General features: G+C 39.4%; 1 pseudogene; it reads right to left on the bottom strand.

Annotated features, from left to right (window-relative positions):
* Nucleotides 1–12,515: 12,515 nt before the first annotated feature.
* On the bottom strand, nucleotides 12,516–12,726 carry LOC129763853 (U4 spliceosomal RNA; annotated as a pseudogene).
* Between the last annotated feature and the right edge of the window lie 201 nt (nucleotides 12,727–12,927).

Genomic DNA, 12,927 nt, shown 5'->3' on the forward strand with positions numbered 1-12,927 from the left:
TCGGCTGAAAAGTTCATAAGGTTGACGTCTAGATGGCGCCTCTTGCAAAAATCTACTTGACTATCACAAAGCACCATCTTTCAATGGATACGTGTCAAAATTTGACAGCAATCGGTCGATTGGTTCGTGAGTTACAGCACTGAGAGTGAAGCAACTTTTGTTATTGTGAAAAAAATGGAAAAAATCTATAAGAAGATTTTACTATTTATTATACATTTATTATAGAAATGGTATCGAAAAGTTGCAAGATCGCTATAATCACTATATCGCCCTCGAAGGCAATTATGTTGAACAATAAAATTGAATTTCACAAAAAAAATAGTTTTACTGTGTTACCTTATGAACTTTTCAGCCGAACTGTTAGAAGGTCTCCGCGTTTCATTTCTCTCAATTTGCGCACTAATCTAGTTGGATAACGGTAGCATAACGAAAAATAACTATATTTAATTATCAACCAGAAAACAGGTCCAGCTCAAACATTGATGGGGAAATGATGTGTAACCATCTCCTATATCAAAACCTATAAATCCTAAACGTTTCGACAGATTGAAGAAAGATTGAAGAAAGATTGAAGAATTCAATCCGTTCAAGGAAAAAAGGGAAGCAAAACTCCCAGTCGGAATCGCACTGAAACCGTCCATTCCTTCAGGACAATTTGATTTCATTTTCGTAAAGTGCTGAGAGGTAGATTTCATTACTATACATTAATAAGTTGATAGAATTTCTTCAGTGTAAAGCTTTTAAAAGTCGTCCGGTAATACAGCTCCAGCAGTCCAAGTGCACTTTTCGCTGATTAGCGTTCTTTGCTAGCCTTGCCTCAATGTTTACCCAGTTAATTGATATGCAAATATCGTACGTTTAAAACTCGATCCATCTTTACGAGAGGCACCACCTGGCCGACGTTAGGACGGATGAGATGGACCTTTTCCATTACGCTTCGACACGAGCTCCGTCATCGTTCAATCCGCCAGCGATGTGGTGGCTCTCGTCGACTCTTACCTACAATGATGACGAGAGGAACACTTCAAGCACCTTCGGAGAACGAGAGTTCCAAGGTACGCGAGGGGGCGCCAATTCTCCCGCCAAACAGTCAGTCAATAGCCAATAAGCCATTTATCGTGTTTTGCCGCAGCCTGGTGCCTTAATGATTTAATAACTTCCCGCAAAACCATCCATTCGTTGCGTCAATCGTGGCGACACGATCTAGACGCGGTGTTCAGTTACAGAGAGTTATCGAAGAAAGCTATCTGTGGCTAGGTCAATGTCGAAAGAAGGCGATCGTTGGCATTTCAATTGTACCCAACGACCAGACTCCGCATTCAATCATCACTTGATAGAAGCGAATGTGTGAATGTTTTGCTATATACTCCATCGTGACATGTTCCGCATTAATAAGCCCTCTGCAACCACCATCTCCAGAGGTGAGCCCTCGGCAAAGATTTCCCTCGCAACCGAGGCCACCGACGGTGTGGTCCATTCCAAAGTGCATTGATTTACTTCGACTGAAGGGATACGATTCATGGCGCGTGTTTTCGCGATTTTCATTCCATTGCAATCGATCAAACTCGCGTTTGATTTGATTCCGACCTCGGAACACCAGCCGTTTGACTATTGCGGGTGGCAGTTAGTTGGTGTGTGTTTTGTGGTTTCCGGGGTTTCAGAATGTAATTAAATTCCTAGTTAGCACAAATATACAGCAGGATGCCGATGAATGAATTGTCTCATGCTGTGCGAGAATTATTATGTGCATCAGAGTTGTGGTTATGAAATGCGTAGATGAGAAGATATTTGTTTAATGTTGAAAGAGGCATAAGTGAACAGTCGCTCTCGAATAGCAGCTATTATCGATCAAGGTTGAAAACTGTTAGTATTTCATGCGTAGCAGTTTTTAAAATTTCCCCTTTTAGGATAGGTCCCATAACGCTCTCTCCCATGAAGCCAAGAACTTCATTCAATACAAATAACCAACAACAATCCCAAAAAAAAGCTCCGATTCCCCTCGTCAAAGTTCAATCACTTCTCACACCAATTTGAAATTCATAAAGCAATTTTTCCACAAAAACTTAATCAACAGTTTTGTCGTCTCCCCTAACCCCATCTTTCGTGGGTCTGTCATCTACCCGCACTCCGTCAACGGCACTCGACAAATTTGTATGCACAGCTCCTGCCAGTGATATCTTCATTACCCATTCACTTCTTTTGATTCATTCATTCGTTGGACTGCCGTTCATTGAAAAACCTTATATTTCTAACCGTTTTTCGTTTTGATTTTGTTGACGTTGTGTTTCATTTTCTTCTGTAAGATTCTTATGCGTGTATGAACAAACAAGACACCTCCTCAGCGAAAGCACTGGTTGAAACGGAACCCAAACGTATGCGGCGCGTTGCTGGCTGTCAATTTGGGAAAGTGCGCACAGAACATGACCATTCCAAGTGGTACCTGAGAGATTAAAGTGGCTTTTGAAGATTCATAACAGTTGCGACGTATGATAACTGGATTGGATTTTAATGTAACTGGTAACAGGGTCATAAAGACAAGAAAGTAGTTATGGTTCTGTAAATGAAACTTTTTCAAGAAAGAGAGTATTTGAGTCTCATTGGCGGCTTCCTAACATATTGCAGTAGGACACTTGCCACTTGCCAGTAGTTATTGTACATTTCAATCGAGATTTATTTTTCCGCATCGGAAGCTCATCTGAGCACTGAGGATTATTAGAGAGTTTAAGGAGAACAAAGATAAACGTGTAATTTTACAAAGAGAAAGCACACCGTCAGTTTTCTTTGCAATCAATAACAATAGAAGAATTTCAAACAGAAACGGCTGACAATTTTTGAAAGGGCCTGTCCGGGTAAGGGAGTAGAAAGTGCCCCCAAACCAAACCACCAGCTGTATAGCAAATATTGTACAGGTTATTAAATAGAAAATTTTGGCGGCTTTTTTGAACCCCTATGTGGTTTAACATAGGGTCTATGGTGAAAAACGTAATTTTTCGTTTATTTAATGCCATCCTCAAGAGCTTCGATATAAAAATTTGAAAAAAATACTGAATGTGCATTTTACTACAGTGTATCAAGAAAACATCAAATATTGAAATTTTGAATTTTTTTTTGAGATTTAGAGATTCAGTACTACTCTAATTCATATGTGAATGTGTTTCTAGGGCTTTTCTAGAGATGTGTGATTTTTTTTCAGATTTTTTTCAGTGTTGCGCGGTACAATTTTTTTTTAAATTTTTGACGTAGAACTACGTCTTTCATTAAGGGTGCCAAATCAGAAAACAGGTCACGTTTTTATGAAATAAAGTTAACGTTAATAACTATTTTTGCCGCAAAAGGGTTTTGGCGTTTTGCATACTAAACGAATCGGAAATTCCGTAGGATTCGTTTAATATGCTATACATTAGAATTCCCTTGTTTGTAAATGGTTAAAAATCATAAAAACTTTTAGCATTTTCATTTTCCCATACATTTGTTCTGTACATTTGTGTGCTTTCCCGAACAGAGCAGTCAGTAACGAGCAACTTATCGACGACCAACGGAGGGGAAGTCGTAGGAATTCAAGTCTCCGTGAACAAAGAAAAAGTAGAAGAATGAAGGGGAATTTTTGCTTAGAGTATAAACAATGGATCTCGTTGAGGCAAACTTTCATTCGGCATCGGACTGTTGAGCAATCCAGTTCACTTTGCTTTCGCTGCGCTTCGATCTAAGATTCGACCCCACCAGTGGTAATCCAACTTGGATATCGTCGTGTGGTTTTGACGTAGGACTACGTCTTTCATTTCTATACCGGGGTGTAAAATCAAAGTTTCGAAAACGAAAGCGTTACGCCGGAGACCGAGATTTTGAGCGTTAATAGCTCCTAAACAACTGAACGAAATGGTATGATAAACACTTCATTCGAAAGATAAAATGTCTACGTGTTATATACTTGTTACTTTCTGATCCTAAAACTTGTTTCAATAGTCTTAAAATTGCTTTCAAAACAGGCTATTGAAATCACCAATCGGTATATAAGCGAGCGCCGCTCGGAAATCCACTCAGTTCTAATTGAACAGCGATTGGAGCATGTTGTCGCTGTTGTGGTGAAGCTCTTCATTTATCATGAAAGCGCGGATGAACGGTGTCACCAAGAGCCTGTTTGTGCACCTTATGCCAGAAGGGAATCCATCAGGAGGAGAGTGATGCCACAAACGATTCCCCGGGAAGATCTCGAAGCAGCCGTTACACACACACACACACACACACACACATACACGCGCGGAATTCTTTCCGTTTGGATGCCATTCAACATCGAGAAAGATCTGGAAAATAATCTGCCAGTTCCTATGGGAATTTAAAAATACATTCATGTGAAAGAGTTTATTTGAATGTTTTCTATCCATGTAACACTGTGACCACTGTGATTAACGAGTGCTATTAACAGATGGTTATCGAGTTAGCATTAACCACTGGTGGGCTTCCAGTATCGAGGAAAATGTGGAAATATCTAATCGTTACTGAAAATAATCTGCCAGTTCCTCTGGGAATTTAAAAATACATTCATGTGAAAGAGTTTATTTGAATGTTTTCTATCCATGTAACACTGTGACCACTGTGACTAACGAGTGCTATTAACAGATGGTTATCGAGTTAGCATTAACCACTGGTGGGCTTCCAGTATCGAGGAAAATGTGGAAATATCTAATCGTTACTGAAAATAATCTGCCAGTTCCTCTGGGAATTTAAAATTACATTCATGTGAAAGAGTTTATTTGAATGTTTTCTATCCATGTAACACTGTGACCAAATACATTTGGTTTTGTGATTTTTCAAGCAATCGCAATTAACAGGATAGCTTCTGAAGATTATTCTTCCCCATCAGTAGGATATTTCCGTATCCAATATTGTATGCGCCCGCAATCGATTATTGCTCAGTCGCCGAAAGTTCCGAGCTCAGAGAGCTCATTCCCCTCTAGTTTGCCTTCCAAATTGCCATCGTAAACCACGCCTTCTCTCGATTCAATCACACACAAAATGCATACTTAAGCGATATTCTGGTGGTGAGATGCATTCATTTTTCGTGAGGACATCGACAAGACAACATCATTGCTGAGGGTGCTCGACGGCGAAGGATCGAGATCTGCCCTGAAACGCAATCAGTTTGTTTGAAACAGTGAGGGAGCACAGAGAAGCCGATCCTTCAGGAGAAGAGAAGGTGACCATCGAAGTAGCCGCTACATACACACATACACGCACGGAATTCTTTCCGTTTGGATGCCATTCAGAATCGAGAAAGATCCGGAAAATAATCTGCCAGTTCCTCTGGGAATTTAAAAATACATTCATGTGAAAGAGTTTATTTGAATGTTTTCTATCCATGTAACACTGTGACCAAATATCTTTCAATCAAGTGCTATTAACAGATGGTTATCGAGTTAGCATAAACCACTGGTGGGCTTCCAGTATCGAGGAAAATGTGGAAATATCTAATCGTTACTGAAAATAATCTGCCAGTTCCTCTGGGAATTTAAAATTACATTCATGTGAAAAAGTTTATTTGAATGTTTTCTATCCATGTAGCACAAATACATTTGGTTTTGTGATTTTCAATCAATCGCAATTAACAGCATAGCTTCTGAAGATTATTCTTCCCCATCAGTAGGATATTTCCGTATCCAATATTGGATGCATAAAACCTTGTGCCTCCAACGTAACGCTCTCGTTTTCGAAGTCCCCCAAATATTCATTTAATCATTCATTCAGAATGGATTTAGATTCAACTTCAAACAAATGATCTCTAAATCAACGATAGTCCTACGTCACCATTGCGGTTATACCATAGATATAACCCACTTCCTGTTTTTTCAGTTCGTTTTTGGCGTTATTCGTATCGTGTGTTTTTCTTTCCGCGTCATAAATTGGACACTTCGCGTAGTGTGTGATGAGCAAGAAGAAGAGGAAGGCAGGCTCGAGCCCTACAAAAAAACGAACGCATTCCTAAGGGGCAATAAAATTTCGAGGTAAGCGTCATCTAATGATGCACGCGATGTTGGTGCAGTGAAAAGCGCTCGCACTGAACGAGCCTTCGCGAGTGTGACACCGCAACAACAGCGAAGTAGGCGATTTCGGCGCGTCGGTTGAACATGTAAACGCCGTTACCCAGGCAGCAACCAAATCAAGCTCTCCCCGCTGGTGGTGAAGGCGATCGCTCTCGACAAACTCATCAGCGAATTCGCATCGAAGTGTGTTACAGCAGGGTACAAGCTGTGTGGCATAATTCAGTCTTTTTCCAGCAGTTAACATTGTTTGCTTTCCGTCATCATAAGGGCTTCGTTGGTACCTTTGAGGATGCATCAATGCATTAAACTGGCGTTATGGCGAAGCAGACGTTAAGATTGGGCGCCAAAGCGTTATAGAATGATATCCGAAGATATAAACAAGCGACTTATATAAAATAACAGCGTAGTTCTACGTCAACAATGCGGTCGTATCTTGGACACAACCTCTTGTAATTTTTTTAAAAGATGAAAAGGTACACCATATAAGGACTCAAATATTTGGTACTACTGCCAAAATGTTTTATTTAGAACCCTGTACAATATTTTCCATACAGCTGGTAATTTGGTTTGGGGGACTTTCACTCCCTTACCCAACCAGACCCTTTGAAAATATAAAAAAAAAAAATTTTTTGTGCCGCACAACACTGAAAAAAATCTGAAAAAAATCACACATATCTAGAAAAGCCGTAGGAACACATTTAAATATAAATTAGAGTAGTACTGAATCTCTAAATCCGGAAAAAACATTTTTTCAAAATTTCAATATATGTTTTAGTACTTAAATTTTTGATGAAATTTTTTTTGGATATTTTTTCTTGATACACCGTAGTAAGATGCACATTAAGTATTTTTTTCAAATTTTTATCTCGAAGTTTTCGAGGATTTCTTATTTAATATTCTATACAATATTTGCCATACAACTGGTGATTTGGTATAATCATATCTATGACCAATTCGTTTATTTGTTTATTTTTTTTTTATTTTGGAGCAGGGAAAAGCCCATTTTAGTTTGCTAAAAGCTTTTTTCTAAAATGGACATAAAAACTGCTTATTTTTGCGTCAACAGAATAAAAAAGTCCAAATGTCACAATCTTAAACCTAACAGCTTATTCTATCTTAACACTGGACACTAGTTTACAAAACAAATAATAATATGACAAACCACAATGCAATTCAAAGTAACAAACAAATAATTCAACAAAAACGGAAGTACAATTTCTGAGGACTGAGTGAGCTAAATTAAAATCAAAAGCACTGTAACATTGATTAAAAATCCTACATATACTATTGACAGGTTAATGTCCATAATTAGTCCAAGCAACAGAGAGGCGAAAAAAGTTATGGAAGCGAAAATTACGATGACGAATGTCTTTATTAAGACTACTGAGTACATCGCAGCAATCGATATTCGAGAGCAGTAGATCTAAAAAATATTTCGCTTCAGCTACATCACGTCGCACAGTGGTCCCTGAGAAAATTTAGGCGGCCAAAACCCAAAAAATGAAGTTGCATAAAAACAAAAAAAAACCTACAGTCCCTTATTCTAGGATGTTCAAGGCATCTAGGAACACGTGTTTTACACCATTCCGCGCTCGCATCATTGCTCTGGCAACTGTAACGAAGTTGGGTTATATCCAAGATTGCATATTTTGTATTAACCGTGCATCAAGAATAAAGCTGTCAGTCACTATGAGTTAATCGAACCGAACACAACGTTTTCCTTTATATTGGAGTCCGTAAAATATGTTCTTGTCCCAGCTTGACATGGTGTCAGAAGTGGCTGATTTCACTTGAAGAATGGCGAATCCACCGGAGAATCCTAAAATGCCGAAAGTTTTTGGTCAGAGACCAAAACCGTTCGAGTTAGGAGGCGATGAAAAATCTAAATGGAGGTTATGGAAAATTGCGTTCGATTGGTTCGCCAGCAGCGTGGATCTGGAGAAGCTTTCTGGAAAAAGACAAGTAGCTGTGTTCCTTTCCTGCCTGGGCCCGGAAATAATAGATATCTACGAGAGCTTTGAGCTCACAGCAGAACAGACAGTGGTACTGAAGACTGTTTCAGATAAATTCGCAAAGTATTTCGATGCACACGACAATCCAAGTTACGGGTCGTATTTTTTCAATAAAATCACCCAGGAGGAAGGAGAGACCGTCGGAGCTTTTCTCATCAGATTGAGAGCTCAGCCAAAAAAAGTGCAGGTATACGGAGAATGGTCAGGAATTGATTATCCGCCTCATCAGAGATCGATTGATTAGTGGAATTCAATCGGAAGCGCTGCGAACCAAAACTTTGGAGGATAACAAAATCACCCTCCAGAAGGCAGTTGATGTTTGCAAAGCTAACGAGGCAGCTGTTCAGCAGAATAAGCTCATTGCGGGGAGTGCCAGCGGTAGTAGCAGCGAGGTGCATGTCGTAGAAAGTTTCAGAGCTCCGAAAGAAAAAATGACTAAGTGTGCCTGGTACGGACGTAGTCATCGACCTAGAGAGTGCCCCGCCTATGGAAAAAAGTGTAAAAAATGTGAGAAAACTGATCACTTCAGGAGTGTTTGCCGCAGTAAAAGTAACGCCGATGCCAAAATGCTTGACCTTGAAGAAGACGAAAGTGATGACGAAGAAAAAATTGTTGATGCTCTGAAAGTGATCGCTGTGAATACGAAAGAATGTTCGGAATATTGGATGGAAAAGGTGCGAATTGGTAGCAAAGTAATTAACGTAAGCATTGATACGGGTGCAAAGTGCAGTATTATGTCCGCCAAGACGGCCGCCGCAACAGGTGTGAAGAAAATTGAAAAATCGTCCGTCAAAAAACTGATTACGTACAGCGGTGACAGAATCATTGTCAAAGGTTGTTCTATGGTATCATGCGAGATTCGCGGATTTAAGTACGATTTGATGTTTCGAATCATTGAACAAGAGTGTTCTACTATCTTGGAAGGAATCTCTGCTGAAAAAGCCAACCTCATCAAACGTGTACTGCACTTACTGATAGACAATCGCATTTTCGATGGCTTGGGAAAACTGAAGGACTTTGAGTATGATATTGATCTAGTTGAGAATCCCAAATTCGTTATACATCCCGCTCGAAGCGTGAAGCTATGAAATCTGGAAGCAACAGAATCAGTTTCTCCCCTCGTTATTGTACGTCGGAATGGAAACATCAAATTATGTGTGGATTTGACAGATATGAACAAAAATGTGAAAAAGCAACATTTCCTATTAGTGACATTAGAAGAAATTGCCAGTCGATTGTCAGGCAGCAAATTTTTCACTATATTAGACTGCAGAAAAGGTTTCTGGCTGGTGGCCTTGGCAAAGAGGTCCGCTAAGCTTTGCACGTTCAGTACACCGTGGGGTCGCTATTCCTGCAAACGCCTCCCGTTCGGATTGGCATCTGCCCTGAGCTGTTTCAACAGATAATGACGCGGTTGCTCTCAAACATTGCGGGGGTGGAAATTTCCATGGACGATATACTTATCCATGCGAAAGATGAAGAAACGCTCCAGAATACTACGAAGGAGGTCATCAGGAGATTGAACGAAAATGGTATGAAATTGAATTCTGATAAGTGTATTTCCAACATAAAAGAAGTACATTTTTTAGGACATTTGATTACAGACGAGGGAGTAAAAGTCTTTCCGGAAAAAGTCGAAACTATTACGCGAATGAACGCTCCAAGGAACAAAGAAGATCTCCAAACATTTATCGGAATGATTACATATTTGGCCAAATTCATACCAGATTTATCACAACTAACGGAACCACTAAGACAACTACCGAAGAAGGACGTTTTGTACCTATGGCAGTCGAACCAGCAGAAAGCATTTGAATCGATTAAAAGCAGATTGGTTGAAGCTCCAGTTCTGCAATATTTCAAGGTTGGCAACCAGTAGTACTTTCGGTCGACAGTTCATCGAAAGCATATGGAGCTGTTTTGCTACAGAATAACCTTCCCGTGGCTTATGCAATGAGAAGCCTGTCGGTTGCTGAACAAAATTATCCACAAATCGAAAAAGAAACAGGAGCGATTAGATTTGGTTGCAGAAAGTTTCATGATTACGTATGGGGAGCTCCTTTGACGATTGAGACAGATCATAAGCCCTTGGAGAGTATCTTCAAGAGACCATTGGTAGATGCACCTCCTAGACTAAAACGAATCCTGTACGATGTGAACCTTATGCGCCCTTGATTGTGTATGGAAGAGGCAAAGACATTCCTGTAGCTGATGCATTGAGCCGAATCTGCGAGCCCAAAAGCGCTGCAATTGATGAAGAACTATCAGACCAAAAAGAAGTGCATGCCGTTTCTTGCTTTGAACATTCAGTCGAAGAGCGTTACAGAAAAGCCACTGCGGAAGATCGTAATCTACAGGGATTGTTAGGGTATATATACGGTGGGTGGCCCAGTAATGATCAACAGGTAAAGAAAAATGTTCGCTATTACTATTGAGCAGTTATCCGAATTAGATGGTTTGGTATTTAAAGGCGAAAAACTTGTTGTTCCCGAGACCGAACGAAATGCATTGCTAAAAGTCATATACGAGGGGTATTGTGGAATTCAAGCTTCGATCAGAAGAGCCCGAGAGTTTGTGTTTTGGCCGGGAATGGCAAAAGCAATCTGCGACTATGTGGGAAAGTGCAAGATTTGTCAATAAACGCATAAATCTAAGCAAAAGGAGGAAATATTTTTGAAGAACATACCAGAATACCCTTTTCAGATTGTGGCAAGTGATCTCTTTCATTTTGGCGGTCAAGCAGTTGTGCAGTTGTGTTGACGACTGAACGGATAAGTGAAAAACTACGGCTGAATCGAGAAAGACAAAAGATGTATGCGGATAGGGGCTCGCGGTGCTTTAGAAAAATTCCCATAAACAGTAGAGTGTGTGTGCACAATCCAGCCGGTTCGTGGTCTTCCGGAGTAATAAGGCTTAAAAAAGGGGATAAATCATATCTGATAAATTTGGATGACGGTCGTGAAATTTGGCGCAACATTCACTTCATTCAACCTACAAGAGTAAGAGAGCCGATTGTTCCACAAAAATATGCAAGACTTTCATCGGGTTCTGATCCTATTGATCCACCATTGGAACAAGCGGAATCCGAGTTCAACATCACCGCAAGCTATGCCAAAGATAACACCAGCGCAGTCGGACAATTCCTTTGAGCCTCATAAGACACGATCTGGTCGTGAAATCAAACCACCCAAGAGACTAGATTTGTGAGATGTTCACTTTATCTTTTCTTAATGTAATTCTTTATGTTTTGATCCCCTCTTTAACTGAAATGAATTTTCTTTATTTTCTATATTATTATTCGCATTATATAAACAGGGGGACGTAATGAAGTTGGGTTATATCCACAAATCCACAATTTTGTATTAACCGTGCATCAAGAATAAAGCTGTCAGTTACTATGAGTTAATCGAACCGAACACAACGTTTTCTTTTATATAGGAGTCCGTAAAAGACGTTCTTGTTCCAGCTTGACAGCAACGCGATAAGATACCAGTTTCGCATGCTAGCCGGTGCCACTATTTCGCGTGTGTTTTTCAAACATGTGTTTTGATGAAATTTTTGTGAGAGTTTTTTGGCTCATTATGTTTCTTGAGGTATTTTTAACGGAGAATTTACATTTGTTGTCAGTTTCAATATTCGGTTGGTTGTAGTATGTGTTAACACCACACAAAGTAAGTACTATTTTGGAAGTTTAATTTTGCTTCGGATGGACTTATGAAAATTGCACCGCATTTCCCCGCAAAAACTTTTTCAATGAAAGTGTTCCTCAACTGTCTTTTATCACTGAGCACTTGAGTTTTTCACCCGAACCCGAACGTTTCACCCGTTTTTTTTCTCAATATTAATCCGAAATGTTAATTAGAAATAACTGTTATTTGAAGTTGTGCCTTTTTATTAATAATGTGAATAATTTTTTGTAGATATGGCCTCCCAGTTATGTAATAAGGATTTGTTCGATCATTCAAGAACAACTGGGCAGGATATAACTGTCTCAACTCCCGTGAGGAATTCATTATACGATTTCGTTACAGGAAAAATATTTTTAACCAACATTTCGTCAATTTTGCACGCGCTTCTACGAAAAAAATTGGGAGATTTGTTAGTAAATTAATAGAGAAATAGGGCTCTGCAAACACTTTACAATTTGATAAAGGACCAGAAGAGAAAAAACGATATGGACAAATTTTGGGTATTCTACACCATTATTTTGTAGGCCCATCTCATTCGAATTCGCCAAAGAGACACCAGAGTTAAGCTAAGCAGAAATAAGTGCCGAATACTCTAATCTCGATCCATACTGTTGCAGTACTGAACAGAAAGAGATTTCTGTTAATTTTAACCTATTCCTTACGATGATCAATGGCAAAGTAAACTAGGTTAGTTTTGTCAAATTTCTAGTATTGCTAAAATAGGTAGTTAACTTAGAATGACTATTGGCCGTTACATAAACATAAACATGGTTTCTGCACTAACAGAAGTACCATCCCAAAATGCAAATCCATACAGATAATATATTAAAAGCTAGAGAATAAAACTGGATGGGTTATACCAATGATATAACCGCAAGGTTGACGTAGGACTGCCGTTGGCTTAGTAATCAATTGTATTTCTTCAATTAGCAATAATCCCGCCTCAGATGTTCCTCATTGGGTACGATATTGCCGCTGCGCAGAGCTATATTTTGTGTGTATTGATTAAACTAGTGAATGAATGAAACTATTTACGAATTCAACTGCAAACAAATCCCAATTTAATTCAATTCATGCATTATGGTAGTAGTTATCGCAGCAAATAGTAATCAACATTTTGCCTTTTGCAGTATGCGTAGAAGTTCAGTGAAGAGATATCCTCCAATGCAGTCTTGAATATTCGAGCCA

This window comes from Toxorhynchites rutilus, chromosome 1, assembly GCF_029784135.1.
Source record: "Toxorhynchites rutilus septentrionalis strain SRP chromosome 1, ASM2978413v1, whole genome shotgun sequence".
Lineage (NCBI taxonomy): Eukaryota > Metazoa > Arthropoda > Insecta > Diptera > Culicidae > Toxorhynchites > Toxorhynchites rutilus.